Here is a 27965-nt window from a genome sequence, read left to right as displayed (position 1 = left end):
AAGGAATACACAAACTATAACACAGTCAGGACCAGACAAACTGTAACACAGCGAGGATGAGACAAACTGTAACACAGCGAGGACCGGACAAACTGTAACACAGAGAGAACCAGACAAACTGTAACACAGCAAGGATGAGACAAACTGTAACACAGTCAGGAACAGACAAACTGTAACACAGCGAGGATGAGACAAACTGTAACAGAGCGAGGAACAAACAAAGTGTAACACAGCGAGGACCAGGCAAAAGGTAACACAGCGAGGATGAGACAAACTGTAACACAGCGAGGAACACACAAACTGTAACACAGCCAGGATGAGATAAACTGTAACACAGCGAGGACCAGACAAACTGTAACACAGCGAGGATGAGACAAACTGTAACACAGTCAAGACCAGACAAACGGTAACACAGCGAAGACCAGACAAACTGTAACACAGACAGGACCAGACAATGTGTAACACAGCGAGGACCAGACAAACTGTAACACAGCGAGGACCAGACAAAAGGTAACACAGCGAGGACCAGACAAACTGTAACACAGCGAGCATGAGACAAAGTGTAATACAGCGAGAATGAGACAAACTGTAACACAGCGAGGACCAGTGAAACTGTAATACAGAGAGAACCAGACAAACTGTAACACAGCGTGAATGAGACAAACTGTAACACAGTCAGGACCAGGCAAACGGTAACACAGTGAGGATGAGACAAAGTGTAACACAGCGAAGACCAGACAAATTGTAACACAGCAAGGACCAGACAAACTGTAACACAGCGAAGACCAGACAAACTGTAACACAGCGAGGACCAGACAAACTGTAACACAGCGAGGATGAGGCAAACTGTAACACAGTCAGGACCAGACAAACTGTAACACAGCGAGGATGTGACAAACTGTAACACAGTCAGGACCAGACAAACTGTAACACAGCGACGATGTGACAAACTGTAACACAGTCAGGACCAGACAAACTGTAACACAGACAGGACCAGACAATGTGTAACACAGCGAGGATGAGACAAACTGTAACACAGCGAGGAACACACAAACTGTAACGCAGCGAGGATGAGACAAACTGTAACACAGAGAGGATCTGACAAACTGTAACACAGCGAGGATGAGACAAACTGTAAAACAGCGAGGATGAGACAAACGGTAACACAGCGAGGACCAGACAAAAGGTAACACAGCGAGGAACACACAACCTGTAACACAGCGAGGACCAGACAAACTGTAACATAGCGAGGATGAGGCAAACTGTAACACAGTCAGGACCAGACAAACTGTAACACAGCGAGGATGTGACAAACTGTAACACAGTCAGGACCAGACAAACTGTAACACAGCGACGATGTGACAAACTGGAACACAGTCAGGACCAGACAATGTGTAACACAGCGAGGATGAGACAAACTGTAACACAGCGAGGAACACACAAACTGTAACGCAGCGAGGATGAGACAAACTGTAACACAGAGAGGATCTGACAAACTGTAACACAGCGAGGATGAGACAAACTGTAAAACAGCGAGGATGAGACAAACTGTAACACAGAGAGGATCTGACAAACCGTAACACAGCGAGGATGAGACAAACTGTAACATAGCGAGGACCAGACAAACTGTAACACAGCGAGAACAAGACAAACTGTAACACAGCGAGGATGAGACAAACTGTAACACAGCAAGGACGAGGCAAAGTGTAACACAGCGAGGATGAAACAAATTATAACACTGCGAGGCCCAGACAAACTGTAACACAGCAAGGAACACCCAATCTGTAACACAGTGAGGATGTGAGAAACTGTAACATAGCAAGGAATACACAAACTATAACACAGTCAGGACCAGACAAACTGTAACACAGCGAGGATGAGACAAACTGTAACACAGCGAGGACCGGACAAACTGTAACACAGAGAGAACCAGACAAACTGTAACACAGCAAGGATGAGACAAACTGTAACACAGTCAGGAACAGACAAACTGTAACACAGCGAGGATGAGACAAACTGTAACAGAGCGAGGAACAAACAAAGTGTAACACAGCGAGGACCAGGCAAAAGGTAACACAGCGAGGATGAGACAAACTGTAACACAGCGAGGAACACACAAACTGTAACACAGCCAGGATGAGATAAACTGTAACACAGCGAGGACCAGACAAACTGTAACACAGCGAGGATGAGACAAACTGTAACACAGTCAAGACCAGACAAACGGTAACACAGCGAAGACCAGACAAACTGTAACACAGACAGGACCAGACAATGTGTAACACAGCGAGGACCAGACAAACTGTAACACAGCGAGGACCAGACAAAAGGTAACACAGCGAGGACCAGACAAACTGTAACACAGCGAGCATGAGACAAAGTGTAATACAGCGAGAATGAGACAAACTGTAACACAGCGAGGACCAGTGAAACTGTAATACAGAGAGAACCAGACAAACTGTAACACAGCGTGAATGAGACAAACTGTAACACAGTCAGGACCAGGCAAACGGTAACACAGTGAGGATGAGACAAAGTGTAACACAGCGAAGACCAGACAAATTGTAACACAGCAAGGACCAGACAAACTGTAACACAGCGAAGACCAGACAAACTGTAACACAGCGAGGACCAGACAAACTGTAACACAGCGAGGATGAGGCAAACTGTAACACAGTCAGGACCAGACAAACTGTAACACAGCGAGGATGTGACAAACTGTAACACAGTCAGGACCAGACAAACTGTAACACAGCGACGATGTGACAAACTGTAACACAGTCAGGACCAGACAAACTGTAACACAGACAGGACCAGACAATGTGTAACACAGCGAGGATGAGACAAACTGTAACACAGCGAGGAACACACAAACTGTAACGCAGCGAGGATGAGACAAACTGTAACACAGAGAGGATCTGACAAACTGTAACACAGCGAGGATGAGACAAACTGTAAAACAGCGAGGATGAGACAAACGGTAACACAGCGAGGACCAGACAAAAGGTAACACAGCGAGGAACACACAACCTGTAACACAGCGAGGACCAGACAAACTGTAACATAGCGAGGATGAGGCAAACTGTAACACAGTCAGGACCAGACAAACTGTAACACAGCGAGGATGTGACAAACTGTAACACAGTCAGGACCAGACAAACTGTAACACAGCGACGATGTGACAAACTGGAACACAGTCAGGACCAGACAATGTGTAACACAGCGAGGATGAGACAAACTGTAACACAGCGAGGAACACACAAACTGTAACGCAGCGAGGATGAGACAAACTGTAACACAGAGAGGATCTGACAAACTGTAACACAGCGAGGATGAGACAAACTGTAAAACAGCGAGGATGAGACAAACTGTAACACAGAGAGGATCTGACAAACCGTAACACAGCGAGGATGAGACAAACTGTAACATAGCGAGGACCAGACAAACTGTAACACAGCGAGAACAAGACAAACTGTAACACAGCGAGGATGAGACAAACTGTAACACAGCAAGGACGAGGCAAAGTGTAACACAGCGAGGATGAAACAAATTATAACACTGCGAGGCCCAGACAAACTGTAACACAGCAAGGAACACCCAATCTGTAACACAGTGAGGATGTGAGAAACTGTAACATAGCAAGGAATACACAAACTATAACACAGTCAGGACCAGACAAACTGTAACACAGCGAGGATGAGACAAACTGTAACACAGCGAGGACCGGACAAACTGTAACACAGAGAGAACCAGACAAACTGTAACACAGCAAGGATGAGACAAACTGTAACACAGTCAGGAACAGACAAACTGTAACACAGCGAGGATGAGACAAACTGTAACAGAGCGAGGAACAAACAAAGTGTAACACAGCGAGGACCAGGCAAAAGGTAACACAGCGAGGATGAGACAAACTGTAACACAGCGAGGAACACACAAACTGTAACACAGCCAGGATGAGATAAACTGTAACACAGCGAGGACCAGACAAACTGTAACACAGCGAGGATGAGACAAACTGTAACACAGTCAAGACCAGACAAACGGTAACACAGCGAAGACCAGACAAACTGTAACACAGACAGGACCAGACAATGTGTAACACAGCGAGGACCAGACAAACTGTAACACAGCGAGGACCAGACAAAAGGTAACACAGCGAGGACCAGACAAACTGTAACACAGCGAGCATGAGACAAAGTGTAATACAGCGAGAATGAGACAAACTGTAACACAGCGAGGACCAGTGAAACTGTAATACAGAGAGAACCAGACAAACTGTAACACAGCGTGAATGAGACAAACTGTAACACAGTCAGGACCAGGCAAACGGTAACACAGTGAGGATGAGACAAAGTGTAACACAGCGAAGACCAGACAAATTGTAACACAGCAAGGACCAGACAAACTGTAACACAGCGAAGACCAGACAAACTGTAACACAGCGAGGACCAGACAAACTGTAACACAGCGAGGATGAGGCAAACTGTAACACAGTCAGGACCAGACAAACTGTAACACAGCGAGGATGTGACAAACTGTAACACAGTCAGGACCAGACAAACTGTAACACAGCGACGATGTGACAAACTGTAACACAGTCAGGACCAGACAAACTGTAACACAGACAGGACCAGACAAACTGTAACACAGCGAGGATGAGACAAACTGTAACACAGCGAGGAACACACAAACTGTAACGCAGCGAGGATGAGACAAACTGTAACACAGAGAGGATCTGACAAACTGTAACACAGCGAGGATGAGACAAACTGTAAAACAGCGAGGATGAGACAAACGGTAACACAGCGAGGACCAGACAAAAGGTAACACAGCGAGGAACACACAACCTGTAACACAGCGAGGACCAGACAAACTGTAACATAGCGAGGATGAGGCAAACTGTAACACAGTCAGGACCAGACAAACTGTAACACAGCGAGGATGTGACAAACTGTAACACAGTCAGGACCAGACAAACTGTAACACAGCGACGATGTGACAAACTGGAACACAGTCAGGACCAGACAATGTGTAACACAGCGAGGATGAGACAAACTGTAACACAGCGAGGAACACACAAACTGTAACGCAGCGAGGATGAGACAAACTGTAACACAGAGAGGATCTGACAAACTGTAACACAGCGAGGATGAGACAAACTGTAAAACAGCGAGGATGAGACAAACTGTAACACAGAGAGGATCTGACAAACCGTAACACAGCGAGGATGAGACAAACTGTAACATAGCGAGGACCAGACAAACTGTAACACAGCGAGAACAAGACAAACTGTAACACAGCGAGGATGAGACAAACTGTAACACAGCAAGGACGAGGCAAAGTGTAACACAGCGAGGATGAAACAAATTATAACACTGCGAGGCCCAGACAAACTGTAACACAGCAAGGAACACCCAATCTGTAACACAGCGAGGATGTGACAAACTGTAACACAGCAAGGAATACACAAACTATAACACAGTCAGGACCAGACAAACTGTAACACAGTGAGGATGAGACAAACTGTAACACAGCGAGGACCGGACAAACTGTAACACAGAGAGAACCAGACAAACTGTAACACAGCAAGGACCACACAAACTGTAACACAGCCAGGATGAGACAAACTGTAACACAGCGAGGAACACACAACCTGTAACACAGCGAGGCCCAGACAAACTGTAACACAGCAAGGATGAGACAAACTGTAACACAGCGAGGATGAGACAAGCTGTAACGCAGCGAGGATGAGACAAACTGTAACACAGTCAAGACCAGACAAACTGTAACACAGCGAGGATGTGACAAACTGTAACACAATCAGGACCAGACAAACTGTAACACAGCGAGGATGAGACAAACTGTAATACAGCGAGAATGAGACAAACTGTAACACAGCGAGGACCAGTGAAACTGTAATACAGAGAGAAACAGACAAACAGTAACACAGCGTGAATGAGACAAACTGTAACACAGTCAGGACCAGGCAAACGGTAACACAGTGAGGATGAGACAAAGTGTAACACAGCGAAGACCAGACAAATTGTAACACAGCAAGGACCAGACAAACTGTAACACAGCGAAGACCAGACAATCTGTAACACAGCGAGGACCAGACAAACTGTAACACAGCGAGCATGAGACAAAGTGTAATACAGCGAGAATGAGACAAACTGTAACACAGCGAGGACCAGTGAAACTGTAATACAGAGAGAACCAGACAAACTGTAACACAGCGTGAATGAGACAAACTGTAACACAGTCAGGACCAGGCAAACGGTAACACAGTGAGGATGAGACAAAGTGTAACACAGCGAAGACCAGACAAATTGTAACACAGCAAAGACCAGACAAACTGTAACACAGCGAAGACCAGACAAACTGTAACACAGCGAGGACCAGACAAACTGTAACACAGCGAGGATGAGGCAAACTGTAACACAGTAAGGACCAGACAAACTGTAACACAGCGAGGATGTGACAAACTGTAACACAGTCAGGACCAGACAAACTGTAACACAGCGACGATGTGACAAACTGTAACACAGTCAGGACCAGACAAACTGTAACACAGACAGGACCAGACAATGTGTAACACAGCGAGGATGAGACAAACTGTAACACAGCGAGGAACACACAAACTGTAACGCAGCGAGGATGAGACAAACTGTAACACAGAGAGGATCTGACAAACTGTAACACAGCGAGGATGAGACAAACTGTAAAACAGCGAGGATGAGACAAACGGTAACACAGCGAGGACCAGACAAAAGGTAACACAGCGAGGAACACACAACCTGTAACACAGCGAGGACAAGACAAACTGTAACATAGCGAGGATGAGGCAAACTGTAACACAGTCAGGACCAGACAAACTGTAACACAGCGAGGATGTGACAAACTGTAACACAGTCAGGACCAGACAAACTGTAACACAGCGACGATGTGACAAACTGTAACACAGTCAGGACCAGACAATGTGTAACACAGCGAGGATGAGACAAACTGTAACACAGCGAGGAACACACAAACTGTAACGCAGCGAGGATGAGACAAACTGTAACACAGAGAGGATCTGACAAACTGTAACACAGCGAGGATGAGACAAACTGTAAAACAGCGAGGATGAGACAAACTGTAACACAGAGAGGATCTGACAAACCGTAACACAGCGAGGATGAGACAAACTGTAACATAGCGAGGACCAGACAAACTGTAACACAGCGAGGACCAGACAATCTGTAACACAGTCAGGACCAGACAAACTGTAACACAGCGAGGATGTGACAAACTGTAACACGGAGAGGACCAGACAAACGGTAACACATCGAGGACCAGACAAACTGTAACACAGTGAGGATGAGACAAACTGTAACACAGTCAGGACCAGACAATCTGTAACACAGTGAGGATGAGACAAAGTGTAACACAGTCAAGACCAGACAAACTGTAACACAGCGAGAATGTGACAAACTGTAACACCGCGAGGCCCAGACAAACTGTAACACAGCGAGAAACACACAAACTGTAACACAGCGAGGGCCTGACAAACTGTAACACAGCGTGGATGAGACAAACTGTAACACAGCGAGGACCAGACAAACTGTAACACAGCGAACATGAAACAAACTGTAACACAGCGAGAACAAGACAAACTGTAACACAGCGAGGATGAGACAAACTGTAACACAGCAAGGACGAGGCAAAGTGTAACACAGCGAGGATGAAACAAATTATAACACTGCGAGGCCCAGACAAACTGTAACACAGCAAGGAACACCCAATCTGTAACACAGCGAGGATGTGACAAACTGTAACACAGCAAGGAATACACAAACTATAACACAGTCAGGACCAGACAAACTGTAACACAGTGAGGATGAGACAAACTGTAACACAGCGAGGACCGGACAAACTGTAACACAGAGAGAACCAGACAAACTGTAACACAGCAAGGACCAGACAAACTGTAACACAGCCAGGATGAGACAAACTGTAACACAGCGAGGAACACACAACCTGTAACACAGCGAGGCCCAGACAAACTGTAACACAGCAAGGATGAGACAAACTGTAACACAGCGAGGATGAGACAAGCTGTAACGCAGCGAGGATGAGACAAACTGTAACACAGTCAAGACCAGACAAACTGTAACACAGCGAGGATGTGACAAACTGTAACACAATCAGGACCAGACAAACTGTAACACAGCGAGGATGAGACAAACTGTAATACAGCGAGAATGAGACAAACTGTAACACAGCGAGGACCAGTGAAACTGTAATACAGAGAGAAACAGACAAACAGTAACACAGCGTGAATGAGACAAACTGTAACACAGTCAGGACCAGGCAAACGGTAACACAGTGAGGATGAGACAAAGTGTAACACAGCGAAGACCAGACAAATTGTAACACAGCAAGGACAAGACAAACTGTAACACAGCGAAGACCAGACAATCTGTAACACAGCGAGGACCAGACAAACTGTAACACAGCGAGCATGAGACAAAGTGTAATACAGCGAGAATGAGACAAACTGTAACACAGCGAGGACCAGTGAAACTGTAATACAGAGAGAACCAGACAAACTGTAACACAGCGTGAATGAGACAAACTGTAACACAGTCAGGACCAGGCAAACGGTAACACAGTGAGGATGAGACAAAGTGTAACACAGCGAAGACCAGACAAATTGTAACACAGCAAGGACCAGACAAACTGTAACACAGCGAAGACCAGACAAACTAACACAGCGAGGACCAGACAAACTGTAACACAGCGAGGAACACACAAACTGTAACGCAGCGAGGATGAGACAAACTGTAACACAGAGAGGCTCTGACAAACTGTAACACAGCGAGGATGAGACAAACGGTAAAACAGCGAGGATGAGACAAACGGTAACACAGCGAGGACCAGACAAAAGGTAACACAGCGAGGAACACACAACCTGTAACATAGCGAGGACCAGACAAACTGTAACATAGCGAGGATGAGGCAAACTGTAACACAGTCAGGACCAGACAAACTGTAACACAGCGAGGATGTGACAAACTGTAACACAGTCAGGACCAGACAAACTGTAACACAGCGACGATGTGACAAACTGGAACACAGTCAGGACCAGACAAACTGTAACACAGACAGGACCAGACAATGTGTAACACAGCGAGGATGAGACAAACTGTAACACAGCGAGGAACACACAAACTGTAACGCAGCGAGGATGAGACAAACTGTAACACAGAGAGGATCTGACAAACTGTAACACAGCGAGGATGAGACAAACTGTAACACAGCGAGGATGAGACAAACTGTAACACAGAGAGGATCTGACAAACTGTAACACAGCGAGGATGAGACAAACTGTAACATAGCGAGGACCAGACAAACTGTAACACAGCGAGGACCAGACAATCTGTAACACAGTCAGGACCAGACAAACTGTAACACAGCGAGGATGTGACAAACTGTAACACAGAGAGGACCAGACAAACGGTAACACATCGAGGACCAGACAAACTGTAACACAGTGAGGATGAGACAAACTGTAACACAGTCAGGACCAGACAATCTGTAACACAGTGAGGATGAGACAAAGTGTAACACAGTCAAGACCAGACAAACTGTAACACAGCGAGAATGTGACAAACTGTAACACCGCGAGGCCCAGACAAACTGTAACACAGCGAGAAACACACAAACTGTAACACAGCGAGGGCCTGACAAACTGTAACTCAGCGTGGATGAGACAAACTGTAACACAGCGAGGACCAGACAAACTGTAACACAGCGAGCATGAAACAAACTGTAACACAGCGAGAACAAGACAAACTGTAACACAGCGAGGATGAGACAAACTGTAACACAGCAAGGACGAGGCAAAGTGTAACACAGCGAGGATGAAACAAATTATAACACTGCGAGGCCCAGACAAACTGTAACACAGCAAGGAACACCCAATCTGTAACACAGCGAGGATGTGACAAACTGTAACACAGCAAGGAATACACAAACTATAACACAGTCATGACCAGACAAACTGTAACACAGTGAGGATGAGACAAACTGTAACACAGCGAGGACCGGACAAACTGTAACACAGAGAGAACCAGACAAACTGTAACACAGCGAGGACCAGACAAACTGTAACACAGCCAGGATGAGACAAACTGTAACACAGCGAGGCCCAGACAAACTGTAACACAGCGAGGAACACACAACCTGTAACACAGCGAGGCCCAGACAAACTGTAACACAGCAAGGATGAGACAAACTGTAACACAGCGAGGATGAGACAAGCTGTAACGCAGCGAGGATGAGACAAACTGTAACACAGTCAAGACCAGACAAACTGTAACACAGCGAGTATGTGACAAACTGTAACACAATCAGGAGCAGACAAACTGTAACACAGCGAGGACCAGTGAAACTGTAATACAGAGAGAAACAGACAAACAGTAACACAGCGTGAATGAGACAAACTGTAACACAGTCAGGACCAGGCAAACGGTAACACAGTGAGGATGAGACAAAGTGTAACACAGCGAAGACCAGACAAATTGTAACACAGCAAGGACCAGACAAACTGTAACACAGCGAAGACCAGACAATCTGTAACACAGCGAGGACCAGACAAACTGTAACACAGCGAGGACCAGACAAACTGTAACAGAGCGAGGATGAGGCAAACTGTAACACAGTCAGGACTAGACAAACTGTAACACAGCGAGGATGTGACAAACTGTAACACAGTCAGGACCAGACAAACTGTAACACAGCGACGATGTGGCAAACTGTAACACAGTCAGGACCAGACAAACTGTAAAACAGGCAGGACCAGACAATGTGTAACACAGCGAGGATGAGACAAACTGTAACACAGCGAGGAACACACAAACTGTAACGCAGCGAGGATGAGACAAACTGTAACACAGAGAGGATCTGACAAACTGTAACACAGCGAGGATGAGACAAACTGTAAAACAGCGAGGATGAGACAAACTGTAACACAGAGAGGATCTGACAAACTGTAACACAGCGAGGATGAGACAAACTGTAACATAGCGAGGACCAGACAAACTGTAACACAGCGAGGACCAGACGAACTGTAACACAGCGAGGATGTGACAAACTGTAACACAGAGAGGACCAGACAAACGGTAACACATCGAGGACCAGACAAACTGTAGCACAGTGAGGATGAGACAAACTGTAACACAGTCAGGACCAGACAATCTGTAACACAGTGAGGATGAGACAAAGTGTAACACAGTCAAGACCAGACAAACTGTAACACAGCGAGGATGTGACAAACTGTAACACAGCGAGGACCAGACAAACTGTAACAAAGCGAGCATGAAACAAACTGTAACACAGCGAGAACAAGACAAACTGTAACACAGCGAGGATGAGACAAACTGTAACACAGCAAGGACGAGGCAAAGTGTAACACAGCGAGGATGAAAAAAATTATATCACTGCGAGGCCCAGACAAACTGTAACACAGCAAGGAACACCCAATCTGTAACACAGCGAGGATGTGACAAACTGTAACACAGAGAGGACCAGACAAACGGTAACACATCGAGGACCAGACAAACTGTAGCACAGTGAGGATGAGACAAACTGTAACACAGTCAGGACCAGACAATCTGTAACACAGTGAGGATGAGACAAAGTGTAACACAGTCAAGACCAGACAAACTGTAACACAGCGAGGATGTGACAAACTGTAACACAGCGAGGACCAGACAAACTGTAACACAGCGAGCATGAAACAAACTGTAACACAGCGAGAACAAGACAAACTGTAACACAGCGAGGATGAGACAAACTGTAACACAGCAAGGACGAGGCAAAGTGTAACACAGCGAGGATGAAAAAAATTATATCACTGCGAGGCCCAGACAAACTGTAACACAGCAAGGAACACCCAATCTGTAACACAGCGAGGATGTGACAAACTGTAACACAGCAAGGAATACACAAACTATAACACAGTCAGGACCAGACAAACTGTAACACAGCGAGGATGAGACAAACTGTAACACAGCGAGGACCGGACAAACTGTAACACAGAGAGAACCAGACAAACTGTAACACAGCGAGGACCAGACAAACTGTAACACAGCCAGGATGAGACAAACTGTAACACAGCGAGGCCCAGACAAACTGTAACACAGCGAGGAACACACAACCTGTAACACAGCGAGGCCCAGACAAACTGTAACACAGCAAGGATGAGAAAAACTGTAACACAGCGAGGATGAGACAAGCTGTAACGCAGCGAGGATGAGACAAACTGTAACACAGTCAAGACCAGACAAACTGTAACACAGCGAGGATGTGACAAACTGTAACACAATCAGGACCAGACAAACTGTAACACAGCGAGGATGAGACAAACTGTAATACAGCGAGAATGAGACAAACTGTAACACAGCGAGGACCAGTGAAACTGTAATACAGAGAGAAACAGACAAACTGTAACACAGCGTGAATGAGACAAACTGTAACACAGTCAGGACCAGGCAAACGGTAACACAGTGAGGATGAGACAAAGTGTAACACAGCGAAGACCAGACAAATTGTAACACAGCAAGGACCAGACAAACTGTAACACAGCGAAGACCAGACAAACTGTAACACAGCGAGGACCAGACAAACTGTAACAGAGCGAGGATGAGGCAAACTGTAACACAGTCAGGACCAGACAAACTGTAACACAGCGACGATGTGGCAAACTGTAACACAGTCAGGACCAGACAAACTGTAAAACAGGCAGGACCAGACAATGTGTAACACAGCGAGGATGAGACAAACTGTAACACAGCGAGGAACACACAAACTGTAACGCAGCGAGGATGGGACAAACTGTAACACAGAGAGGATCTGACAAACTGTAACACAGCGAGGATGAGACAAACTGTAAAACAGCGAGGATGAGACAAACTGTAACACAGAGAGGATCTGACAAACTGTAACACAGCGAGGATGAGACAAACTGTAACATAGCGAGGACCAGACAAACTGTAACACAGCGAGGAACACACAAACTGTAACGCAGCGAGGATGAGACAAACTGTAACACAGAGAGGCTCTGACAAACTGTAACACAGCGAGGATGAGACAAACTGTAAAACAGCGAGGATGAGACAAACGGTAACACAGCGAGGACCAGACAAAAGGTAACACAGCGAGGAACACACAACCTGTAACATAGCGAGGACCAGACAAACTGTAACATAGCGAGGATGAGGCAAACTGTAACACAGTCAGGACCAGACAAACTGTAACACAGCGAGGATGTGACAAACTGTAACACAGTCAGGACCAGACAAACTGTAACACAGCGACGATGTGACAAACTGTAACACAGTCAGGACCAGACAAACTGTAACACAGACAGGACCAGACAATGTGTAACACAGCGAGGATGAGACAAACTGTAACACAGCGAGGAACACACAAACTGTAACGCAGCGAGGATGAGACAAACTGTAACACAGAGAGGATCTGACAAACTGTAACACAGCGAGGATGAGACAAACTGTAAAACAGCGAGGATGAGACAAACTGTAACACAGAGAGGATCTGACAAACTGTAACACAGCGAGGATGAGACAAACTGTAACATAGCGAGGACCAGACAAACTGTAACACAGCGAGGACCAGACAATCTGTAACACAGTCAGGACCAGACAAACTGTAACACAGCGAGGATGTGACAAACTGTAACACAGAGAGGACCAGACAAACGGTAACACATCGAGGACCAGACAAACTGTAACACAGTGAGGATGAGACAAACTGTAACACAGTCAGGACCAGACAATCTGTAACACAGTGAGGATGAGACAAAGTGTAACACAGTCAAGACCAGACAAACTGTAACACAGCGAGAATGTGACAAACTGTAACACCGCGAGGCCCAGACAAACTGTAACACAGCGAGAAACACACAAACTGTAACACAGCGAGGGCCTGACAAACTGTAACTCAGCGTGGATGAGACAAACTGTAACACAGCGAGGACCAGACAAACTGTAACACAGCGAGCATGAAACAAACTGTAACACAGCGAGAACAAGACAAACTGTAACACAGCGAGGATGAGACAAACTGTAACACAGCAAGGACGAGGCAAAGTGTAACACAGCGAGGATGAAACAAATTATAACACTGCGAGGCCCAGACAAACTGTAACACAGCAAGGAACACCCAATCTGTAACACAGCGAGGATGTGACAAACTGTAACACAGCAAGGAATACACAAACTATAACACAGTCATGACCAGACAAACTGTAACACAGTGAGGATGAGACAAACTGTAACACAGCGAGGACCGGACAAACTGTAACACAGAGAGAACCAGACAAACTGTAACACAGCGAGGACCAGACAAACTGTAACACAGCCAGGATGAGACAAACTGTAACACAGCGAGGCCCAGACAAACTGTAACACAGCGAGGAACACACAACCTGTAACACAGCGAGGCCCAGACAAACTGTAACACAGCAAGGATGAGACAAACTGTAACACAGCGAGGATGAGACAAGCTGTAACGCAGCGAGGATGAGACAAACTGTAACACAGTCAAGACCAGACAAACTGTAACACAGCGAGTATGTGACAAACTGTAACACAATCAGGAGCAGACAAACTGTAACACAGCGAGGACCAGTGAAACTGTAATACAGAGAGAAACAGACAAACAGTAACACAGCGTGAATGAGACAAACTGTAACACAGTCAGGACCAGGCAAACGGTAACACAGTGAGGATGAGACAAAGTGTAACACAGCGAAGACCAGACAAATTGTAACACAGCAAGGACCAGACAAACTGTAACACAGCGAAGACCAGACAATCTGTAACACAGCGAGGACCAGACAAACTGTAACACAGCGAGGACCAGACAAACTGTAACAGAGCGAGGATGAGGCAAACTGTAACACAGTCAGGACTAGACAAACTGTAACACAGCGAGGATGTGACAAACTGTAACACAGTCAGGACCAGACAAACTGTAACACAGCGACGATGTGGCAAACTGTAACACAGTCAGGACCAGACAAACTGTAAAACAGGCAGGACCAGACAATGTGTAACACAGCGAGGATGAGACAAACTGTAACACAGCGAGGAACACACAAACTGTAACGCAGCGAGGATGAGACAAACTGTAACACAGAGAGGATCTGACAAACTGTAACACAGCGAGGATGAGACAAACTGTAAAACAGCGAGGATGAGACAAACTGTAACACAGAGAGGATCTGACAAACTGTAACACAGCGAGGATGAGACAAACTGTAACATAGCGAGGACCAGACAAACTGTAACACAGCGAGGACCAGACAACTGTAACACAGCGAGGATGTGACAAACTGTAACACAGAGAGGACCAGACAAACGGTAACACATCGAGGACCAGACAAACTGTAGCACAGTGAGGATGAGACAAACTGTAACACAGTCAGGACCAGACAATCTGTAACACAGTGAGGATGAGACAAAGTGTAACACAGTCAAGACCAGACAAACTGTAACACAGCGAGGATGTGACAAATTGTAACACAGCGAGGACCAGACAAACTGTAACAAAGCGAGCATGAAACAAACTGTAACACAGCGAGAACAAGACAAACTGTAACACAGCGAGGATGAGACAAACTGTAACACAGCAAGGACGAGGCAAAGTGTAACACAGCGAGGATGAAAAAATTATATCACTGCGAGGCCCAGACAAACTGTAACACAGCAAGGAACACCCAATCTGTAACACAGCGAGGATGTGACAAACTGTAACACAGCAAGGAATACACAAACTATAACACAGTCAGGACCAGACAAACTGTAACACAGCGAGGATGAGACAAACTGTAACACAGCGAGGACCGGACAAACTGTAACACAGAGAGAACCAGACAAACTGTAACACAGCGAGGACCAGACAAACTGTAACACAGCCAGGATGAGACAAACTGTAACACAGCGAGGCCCAGACAAACTGTAACACAGCGAGGAACACACAACCTGTAACACAGCGAGGCCCAGACAAACTGTAACACAGCAAGGATGAGAAAAACTGTAACACAGCGAGGATGAGACAAGCTGTAACGCAGCGAGGATGAGACAAACTGTAACACAGTCAAGACCAGACAAACTGTAACACAGCGAGGATGTGACAAACTGCAACACAATCAGGACCAGACAAACTGTAACACAGCGAGGATGAGACAAACTGTAATACAGCGAGAATGAGACAAACTGTAACACAGCGAGGACCAGTGAAACTGTAATACAGAGAGAAACAGACAAACTGTAACACAGCGTGAATGAGACAAACTGTAACACAGTCAGGACCAGGCAAACGGTAACACAGTGAGGATGAGACAAAGTGTAACACAGCGAAGACCAGACAAATTGTAACACAGCAAGGACCAGACAAACTGTAACACAGCGAAGACCAGACAAACTGTAACACAGCGAGGACCAGACAAACTGTAACACAGCGAGGATGAGGCAAACTGTAACACAGTCAGGACCAGACAAACTGTAACACAGCGACGATGTGGCAAACTGTAACACAGTCAGGACCAGACAAACTGTAAAACAGGCAGGACCAGACAATGTGTAACACAGCGAGGATGAGACAAACTGTAACACAGCGAGGAACACACAAACTGTAACGCAGCGAGGATGGGACAAACTGTAACACAGAGAGGATCTGACAAACTGTAACACAGCGAGGATGAGACAAACTGTAAAACAGCGAGGATGAGACAAACTGTAACACAGAGAGGATCTGACAAACTGTAACACAGCGAGGATGAGACAAACTGTAACATAGCGAGGACCAGACAAACTGTAACACAGCGAGGACCAGACGAACTGTAACACAGCGAGGATGTGACAAACTGTAACACAGAGAGGACCAGACAAACGGTAACACATCGAGGACCAGACAAACTGTAACACAGTGAGGATGAGACAAACTGTAACACAGTCAGGACCAGACAATCTGTAACACAGTGAGGATGCGACAAAGTGTAACACAGTCAAGACCAGACAAACTGTAACACAGCGAGGATGTGACAAACTGTAACACAGAGAGGACCAGACAAACGGTAACACATCGAGGACCAGACAAACTGTAACACAGCGAGCATGAGACAAACCGTAACACAGCAAGGACCAGACAAACTCTAACACAGCAAGGACGAGGCAAAGTGTAACACAGCGAGGATGAGACAAATTGTAACACAGCGAGGACCAGGCAAACTGTAATACAGCGAGAATGTGACAAACTGTAACACAGCGAGGCCCAGACAAACTGTAACTCAGCGAGAAACACACAAACTGTAACACAGCGAGGGCCTGACAAACTGTAACACAGCGTGGATGAGACAAACTGTAACACAGCGAGGACCAGACAAACTGTAACACAGCGAGCATGAAACAAACTGTAACACAGCGAGAACCAGACAAACTGTAACACAGCGAGGATGAGACAAACTGTAACACAGCAAGGACGAGGCAAAGTGTAACACAGCGAGGATGAAACAAATTATAACACTGCGAGGCCCAGACAAACTGTAACACAGCAAGGAACACCCAATCTGTAACACAGCGAGGATGTGAGAAACTGTAACATAGCAAGGAATACACAAACTATAACACAGTCAGGACCAGACAAACTGTAACACAGCGAGGATGAGACAAACTGTAACACAGCGAGGACCGGACAAACTGTAACACAGAGAGAACCAGACAAACTGTAACACAGCGAGGACCTGACAAACTGTAACACAACCAGGATGAGACAAACTGTAACACAGTGAGGCCCAGACAAACTGTAACACAGCGAGGAACACACAAACTGTAACACAGCGAGGACCAGACAAACTGTAACACAGCGAGGATGTGCCAAACAGTAACACAACGAGGCCCAGACAAACTGTAACACAGCGAGGAACACACAAACTGTAACACAGTCAAGACCAGACAAACTGTAACACAGCGAGGACCAGACAAACTGTAACACAGCGAGCATGGAACAAACTGTAACACAGCGAGAACAAGACAAACTGTAACACAGCGAGGATGAGACAAACTGTAACACAGCAAGGACGAGGCAAAGTGTAACACAGCGAGGATGAAACAAATTATAACACTGCGAGGCCCAGACAAACTGTAACACAGCAAGGAACACCCAATCTGTAACACAGCGAGGATGTGACAAACTGTAACACAGCAAGGAATACACAAACTATAACACAGTCAGGACCAGACAAACTGTAACACAGCGAGGATGAGACAAACTGTAACACAGCGAGGACCGGACAAACTGTAACACAGAGAGAACCAGACAAACTGTAACACAGCGAGGACCAGACAAACTGTAACACAGCCAGGATGAGACAAACTGTAACACAGCGAGGCCCAGACAAACTGTAACACAGCGAGGAACACACAACCTGTAACACAGCGAGGCCCAGACAAACTGTAACACAGCAAGGATGAGAAAAACTGTAACACAGCGAGGATGAGACAAGCTGTAACGCAGCGAGGATGAGACAAACTGTAACACAGTCAAGACCAGACAAACTGTAACACAGCGAGGATGTGACAAACTGTAACACAATCAGGACCAGACAAACTGTAACACAGCGAGGATGAGACAAACTGTAATACAGCGAGAATGAGACAAACTGTAACACAGCGAGGACCAGTGAAACTGTAATACAGAGAGAAACAGACAAACTGTAACACAGCGTGAATGAGACAAACTGTAACACAGTCAGGACCAGGCAAACGGTAACACAGTGAGGATGAGACAAAGTGTAACACAGCGAAGACCAGACAAATTGTAACACAGCAAGGACCAGACAAACTGTAACACAGCGAAGACCAGACAAACTGTAACACAGCGAGGACCAGACAAACTGTAACAGAGCGAGGATGAGGCAAACTGTAACACAGTCAGGACCAGACAAACTGTAACAGAGCGAGGATGAGGCAAACTGTAACACAGTCAGGACTAGACAAACTGTAACACAGCGAGGATGTGACAAACTGTAACACAGTCAGGACCAGACAAACTGTAACACAGCGACGATGTGGCAAACTGTAACACAGTCAGGACCAGACAAACTGTAAAACAGGCAGGACCAGACAATGTGTAACACAGCGAGGATGAGACAAACTGTAACACAGCGAGGAACACACAAACTGTAACGCAGCGAGGATGAGACAAACTGTAACACAGAGAGGATCTGACAAACTGTAACACAGCGAGGATGAGACAAACTGTAAAACAGCGAGGATGAGACAAACTGTAACACAGAGAGGATCTGACAAACTGTAACACAGCGAGGATGAGACAAACTGTAACATAGCGAGGACCAGACAAACTGTAACACAGCGAGGACCAGACAACTGTAACACAGCGAGGACGAGACAAACTGTAACACAGAGAGGACCAGACAAACGGTAACACATCGAGGACCAGACAAACTGTAGCACAGTGAGGATGAGACAAACTGTAACACAGTCAGGACCAGACAATCTGTAACACAGTGAGGATGAGACAAAGTGTAACACAGTCAAGACCAGACAAACTGTAACACAGCGAGGATGTGACAAATTGTAACACAGCGAGGACCAGACAAACTGTAACAAAGCGAGCATGAAACAAACTGTAACACAGCGAGAACAAGACAAACTGTAACACAGCGAGGATGAGACAAACTGTAACACAGCAAGGACGAGGCAAAGTGTAACACAGCGAGGATGAAAAAAATTATATCACTGCGAGGCCCAGACAAACTGTAACACAGCAAGGAACACCCAATCTGTAACACAGCGAGGATGTGACAAACTGTAACACAGCAAGGAATACACAAACTATAACACAGTCAGGACCAGACAAACTGTAACACAGCGAGGATGAGACAAACTGTAACACAGCGAGGACCGGACAAACTGTAACACAGAGAGAACCAGACAAACTGTAACACAGCGAGGACCAGACAAACTGTAACACAGCCAGGATGAGACAAACTGTAACACAGCGAGGCCCAGACAAACTGTAACACAGCGAGGAACACACAACCTGTAACACAGCGAGGCCCAGACAAACTGTAACACAGCAAGGATGAGAAAAACTGTAACACAGCGAGGATGAGACAAGCTGTAACGCAGCGAGGATGAGACAAACTGTAACACAGTCAAGACCAGACAAACTGTAACACAGCGAGGATGTGACAAACTGCAACACAATCAGGACCAGACAAACTGTAACACAGCGAGGATGAGACAAACTGTAATACAGCGAGAATGAGACAAACTGTAACACAGCGAGGACCAGTGAAACTGTAATACAGAGAGAAACAGACAAACTGTAACACAGCGTGAATGAGACAAACTGTAACACAGTCAGGACCAGGCAAACGGTAACACAGTGAGGATGAGACAAAGTGTAACACAGCGAAGACCAGACAAATTGTAACACAGCAAGGACCAGACAAACTGTAACACAGCGAAGACCAGACAAACTGTAACACAGCGAGGACCAGACAAACTGTAACAGAGCGAGGATGAGGCAAACTGTAACACAGTCAGGACCAGACAAACTGTAACACAGCGACGATGTGGCAAACTGTAACACAGTCAGGACCAGACAAACTGTAAAACAGGCAGGACCAGACAATGTGTAACACAGCGAGGATGAGACAAACTGTAACACAGCGAGGAACACACAAACTGTAACGCAGCGAGGATGGGACAAACTGTAACACAGAGAGGATCTGACAAACTGTAACACAGCGAGGATGAGACAAACTGTAAAACAGCGAGGATGAGACAAACTGTAACACAGAGAGGATCTGACAAACTGTAACACAGCGAGGATGAGACAAACTGTAACATAGCGAGGACCAGACAAACTGTAACACAGCGAGGACCAGACGAACTGTAACACAGCGAGGATGTGACAAACTGTAACACAGAGAGGACCAGACAAACGGTAACACATCGAGGACCAGACAAACTGTAACACAGTGAGGATGAGACAAACTGTAACACAGTCAGGACCAGACAATCTGTAACACAGTGAGGATGCGACAAAGTGTAACACAGTCAAGACCAGACAAACTGTAACACAGCGAGGATGTGACAAACTGTAACACAGAGAGGACCAGACAAACGGTAACACATCGAGGACCAGACAAACTGTAACACAGCGAGCATGAGACAAACCGTAACACAGCAAGGACCAGACAAACTCTAACACAGCAAGGACGAGGCAAAGTGTAACACAGCGAGGATGAGACAAATTGTAACACAGCGAGGACCAGGCAAACTGTAATACAGCGAGAATGTGACAAACTGTAACACCGCGAGGCCCAGACAAACTGTAACTCAGCGAGAAACACACAAACTGTAACACAGCGAGGGCCTGACAAACTGTAACACAGCGTGGATGAGACAAACTGTAACACAGCGAGGACCAGACAAACTGTAACACAGCGAGCATGAAACAAACTGTAACACAGCGAGAACCAGACAAACTGTAACACAGCGAGGATGAGACAAACTGTAACACAGCAAGGACGAGGCAAAGTGTAACACAGCGAGGATGAAACAAATTATAACACTGCGAGGCCCAGACAAACTGTAACACAGCAAGGAACACCCAATCTGTAACACAGCGAGGATGTGAGAAACTGTAACATAGCAAGGAATACACAAACTATAACACAGTCAGGACCAGACAAACTGTAACACAGCGAGGATGAGACAAACTGTAACACAGCGAGGACCGGACAAACTGTAACACAGAGAGAACCAGACAAACTGTAACACAGCGAGGACCTGACAAACTGTAACACAACCAGGATGAGACAAACTGTAACACAGTGAGGCCCAGACAAACTGTAACACAGCGAGGAACACACAACCTGTAACACAGCGAGGCCCAGACAAACTGTAACACAGCAAGGATGAGACAAACTGTAACACAGTCAGAACCAGACAAACTGTAACACAGCGAGGATGAGACAAACTGTAACACAGCGAGGAACAAACAAAGTGTAACACAGCGAGGACCAGGCAAAAGGTAACACAGCGAGGATGAGACAAACTGTAACACAGCGAGGAACACACAAACTGTAACACAGCCAGGATGAGACAAACTGTAACACAGCGAGGACCAGACAAACTGTAACACAGCGAGGATGAGACAAACTGTAACACAGTCAAGACCAGACAAACTGTAACAAAGCGAAGACCAGTGAAACTGTAACACAGAGAGAACCAGACAAACTGTAACACAGCGTGAATGAGACAAACTGTAACACAGACAGGACCAGGCAAACGGTAACACAGCGAAGACCAGACAAACTGTAACACAGACAGGACCAGACAATGTGTAACACAGCGAGGACCAGACAAACGGTAACACAGCGAGGACCAGACAAAAGGTAACACAGCGAGGACCAGACAAACTGTAACACAGCGAGCATGAGACAAAGTGTAATACAGCGAGAATGAGACAAACTGTAACACAGCGAGGACCAGTGAAACTGTAATACAGAGAGAACCAGACAAACTGTAACACAGCGTGAATGAGACAAACTGTAACACAGTCAGGACCAGGCAAACGGTAACACAGTGAGGATGAGACAAAGTGTAACACAGCGAAGACCAGACAAATTGTAACACAGCAAGGACCAGACAAACTGTAACACAGCGAAGACCAGACAAACTGTAACACAGCGAGGACCAGACAAACTGTAACACAGCGAGGACCAGACAAACTGTAACACAGCGAGGATGAGGCAAACTGTAACACAGTCAGGACCAGACAAACTGTAACACAGCGAGGATGTGACAAACTGTAACACAGTCAGGACCAGACAAACTGTAACACAGCGACGATGTGACAAACTGTAACACAGTCAGGACCAGACAAACTGTAACACAGACAGGACCAGACAATGTGTAACACAGCGAGGATGAGACAAACTGTAACACAGCGAGGAACACACAAACTGTAACGCAGCGAGGATGAGACAAACTGTAACACAGAGAGGATCTGACAAACTGTAACACAGCGAGGATGAGACAAACTGTAAAACAGCGAGGATGAGACAAACTGTAACACAGAGAGGATCTGACAAACTGTAACACAGCGAGGATGAGACAAACTGTAACACAGCGAGGACCAGACAAACTGTAACACAGCGAGGACCAGACAAACTGTAACACAGTCAGGACCAGACAAACTGTAACACAGCGAGGATATGACAAACTGTAACACGGAGAGGACCAGACAAACTGTAACATAGCGAGGATGAGGCAAACTGTAACACAGTCAGGACCAGACAAACTGTAACACAGCGAGAATGAGACAAACTGTAACACAGTCAGGACCAGACAAACGGTAACACAGCGAAGACCAGACAAACTGTAACACAGACAGGACCAGACAAACTGTAACACAGCGAGGACCAGACAAACGGTAACACAGCGAGGACCAGACAAAAGGTAACACAGCGAGGACCAGACAAACTGTAACACAGCGAGCATGAGACAAAGTGTAACACAGCGAGAATGAGACAAACTGTAACACAGCGAGGACCAGTGAAACTGTAATACAGAGAGAACCAGACAAACTGTAACACAGCGTGAATGAGACAAACTGTAACACAGTCAGGACCAGGCAAACGGTAACACAGTGAGGATGAGACAAAGTGTAACACAGCGAAGACCAGACAAATTGTAACACAGCAAGGACCAGACAAACTGTAACACAGCGAAGACCAGACAAACTGTAACACAGCGAGGACCAGACAAACTGTAACACAGCGAGGACCAGACAAACTGTAACACAGCGAGGATGAGGCAAACTGTAACACAGTCAGGACCAGACAAACTGTAACACAGCGAGGATGTGACAAACTGTAACACAGTCAGGACCAGACAAACTGTAACACAGCGACGATGTGACAAACTGTAACACAGTCAGGACCAGACAAACTGTAACACAGACAGGACCAGACAATGTGTAACACAGCGAGGATGAGACAAACTGTAACACAGCGAGGAACACACAAACTGTAACGCAGCGAGGATGAGACAAACTGTAACACAGAGAGGATCTGACAAACTGTAACACAGCGAGGATGAGACAAACTGTAAAACAGCGAGGATGAGACAAACTGTAACACAGAGAGGATCTGACAAACTGTAACACAGCGAGGATGAGACAAACTGTAACATAGCGAGGACCAGACAAACTGTAACACAGCGAGGACCAGACAATCTGTAACACAGTCAGGACCAGACAAACTGTAACACAGCGAGGATATGACAAACTGTAACACGGAGAGGACCAGACAAACGGTAACACCTCGAGGACCAGACAAACTGTAACACAGTGAGGATGAGACAAACTGTAACACAGTCAGAACCAGACAAACTGTAACACAGTGAGGATGAGACAAAGTGTAACACAGTCAAGACCAGACAAACTGTAACACAGCGAGAATGTGACAAACTGTAACACAGCGAGGCCCAGACAAACTGTAACACAGCGAGAAACACACAAACTGTAACACAGCGAGGGCCTGACAAACTGTAACACAGCGAGGATGAGACAAACTGTAACACAGCGAGGACCAGACAAACTGTAACACAGCGAGGATGAGACAAACTGTAACACAGCAAGGACGATGCAAAGTGTAACACAGCGAGGATGAAACAAATTATAACACTGCGAGGCCCAGACAAACTGTAACACAGCAAGGAACACCCAATCTGTAACACAGCGAGGATGTGACAAACTGTAACACAGCAAGGAATACACAAACTATAACACAGTCAGGACCAGACAAACTGTAACACAGCGAGGATGAGACAAACTGTAACACAGCGAGGACCGGACAAACTGTAACACAGAGAGAACCAGACAAACTGTAACACAGCGAGGACCAGACAAACTGTAACACAGCCAGGATGAGACAAACTGTAACACAGCGAGGCCCAGACAAACTGTAACACAGCGAGGAACACACAACCTGTAACACAGCGAGGCCCAGACAAACTGTAACACAGCAAGGATGAGACAAACTGTAACACAGCGAGGATGAGACAAGCTGTAACACAGCGAGGATGTGACAAACTGTAACACAGTCAAGACCAGACAAACTGTAACACAGCGAGGATGTGAAAAACTGTAACACAATCAGGACCAGACAAACTGTAACACAGCGAGGATGAGACAAACTGTAACACAGCGAGGACCGGACAAACTGTAACACAGCGTGAATGAGACAAACTGTAACACAGTAAGGACCAGACAAACGGTAACACAGCGAGGCCCAGACAAACTGTAACACAGCGAGGATGAGACAAACTGTAACACAGCGAGGACCAGACAAACTGTAATACAGCGAGAATGTGACAAACTGTAACACAGTCAGGACCAGACAAACTGTAACACAGCGAGGATGATCCAAACTGTAACACAGCGAAGACCAGACAAAATGTAACACAGCAAAGACCAGACAAACTGTAACACAGCGAGGATGAGACAAACTGTAACACAGCGAGGAGAAGACAAACTGTAACACAGCGACGATGAGACAAACTGTAACACAGCGAGGACCAGACAAACTGTAACACAGTCAGGACCAGACAAACTGTAACACAGCGAGGATGAGACAAACTGTAACACAGCGAAGACCCGATAAAATGTAACACAGCGAGGCCCAGACAAACTGTAACACTGCAAGAACCAGACAAACTGTAACACAGTCATGACCAGACAAACGGTAACACAGCGAAGACCAGACAAACTGTAACACAGCGAGAATGTGACAAACTGTAACACAGTCAGGACCAGACAAACTGTAACACAGCGAAGATGATCCAAACTGTAACACAGCGAAGACCAGACAAAATGTAACACAGCGAAGACCAGACAAACTGTAACACAGCGAGGATGAGACAAACTGTAACAGAGCGAGGAACACACAAACTGTAACACAGCGAGGATGAGACAAATTGTAACACAGCCAAGACCAGACAAACTGTAACACAGCGAGGAGCAGACAAACTGTAACACAGCGACGATGAGACAAAGTGTAACACAGCGAGGACTAGACAAACTGTAACACAGTCAGGACCAGACAAACTGTAACACAGCGAGGATGAGACAAACTGTAACACAGCGAATACCCGATAAAATGTAACACAGCGAGGCCCAGACAAACTGTAACACAGCAAGAACCAGACAAACTGTAACACAGTCATGACCAGACAAACGGTAACACAGCGAAGACCAGACAAAATGTAACACAGCGAGGACCAGACAAACTGTAACACAGTCATGACCAGACAAACGGTAACACAGCGAAGACCAGACAAACTGTAACACAGTCAGGACCAGACAAACTGTAACACAGCGAGGACCCAACAAACTGTAACACAGTCAGGACCAGACAAACTGTAACACAGCGAGGACCAGACAAACTGTAACACAGTCAGGACCAGACAAACTGTAACACAGCGAGGACCAGACAAACTGTAACACAGCGAGGACCCAACAAACTGTAACACAGTCAGGACCAGACAAACTGTAACACAGTGAGGCCCAGACAAAGGGTAACACAGCGAGGACCAGACAAAAGGTAACACAGCGAAGATGAGACAAATTGTAACACAGCCAAGACCAGACACACTGTAACTCAGCGAGGATGAGACAAACTGTAACAGTGCGAGAACACACAAACTGTAACACAGCGAGGATAAGACAAATTGTAACACAGCGAGGACCAGACAAACTAATACAGCGAGGATGAGACTAACTATAACACAGCTAGGCCCAGACAAACTGTAACACAGCGTGAATGAGACAAACTGTAACACAGTCAGGACTAGACAAACGGTAACACAGTGAGGACCAGACAAACTGTAACAAAGCGAGGATGAGACAAACTGTAACACAGTCAGGACCAGACAAACTGTAACACAGCGAGGATGAGACAAACTGTAACACAGTCAAGACCAGACAAACTGTAACACAGCGAGGACCAGACAAAAGGTAACACAGCGAGGATGAGACAAACTGTAACACAGCGAGGAACACACAAACTGTAACACAGCCAGGATGAGATAAACTGTAACACAGCGAGGACCAGACAAACTGTAACACAGCGAGGATGAGACAAACTGTAACACAGTCAAGACCAGACAAACTGTAACACAGCGAAGACCAGTGAAACTGTAACACAGAGAGAACCAGACAAACTGTAACACAGCGTGAATGAGACAAACTGTAACACAGTCAGGACCAGGCAAACTGTAACACAGCGAAGACCAGTCAAACTGTAACACAACGAGGATGAGACAAACTGTAACACAGCGAGGACCAGACAAAAGGTAACACAGCGAGGACGAGACAAACTGTAACACAGCGAGGATGAGACAAAGTGTAATACAGCGAGAATGAGACAAACTGTAACACAGCGAGGACCAGTGAAACTGTAATACAGAGAGAAACAGACAAACTGTAACACAGCGTGAATGAGACAAACTGTAACACAGTCAGGACGAGGCAAACGGTAACACAGTGAGGATGAGACAAAGTGTAACACAGCGAAGACCAGACAAATTGTAACACAGCGAGAAACACACAAACTGTAACACAGCGAGGGCCTGACAAACTGTAACACAGCGTGGATGAGACAAACTGTAACACAGCAAGGACCAGACAAACTGTAACACAGCGAGCATGAAACAAACTGTAACACAGCGAGAACCAGACAAACTGTAACACAGCGAGGATGAGACAAACTGTAACACAGCAAGGACGAGGCAAAGTGTAACACAGCGAGGATGAAACAAATTATAACACTGCGAGGCCCAGACAAACTGTAACAC

The sequence above is a fragment of the Hemiscyllium ocellatum genome, chromosome 37, assembly GCF_020745735.1.
Source record: "Hemiscyllium ocellatum isolate sHemOce1 chromosome 37, sHemOce1.pat.X.cur, whole genome shotgun sequence".
Lineage (NCBI taxonomy): Eukaryota > Metazoa > Chordata > Chondrichthyes > Orectolobiformes > Hemiscylliidae > Hemiscyllium > Hemiscyllium ocellatum.
The sequence above is the reverse complement of the archived record's forward strand: the minus strand, read 5'-3'. Positions refer to the sequence as shown.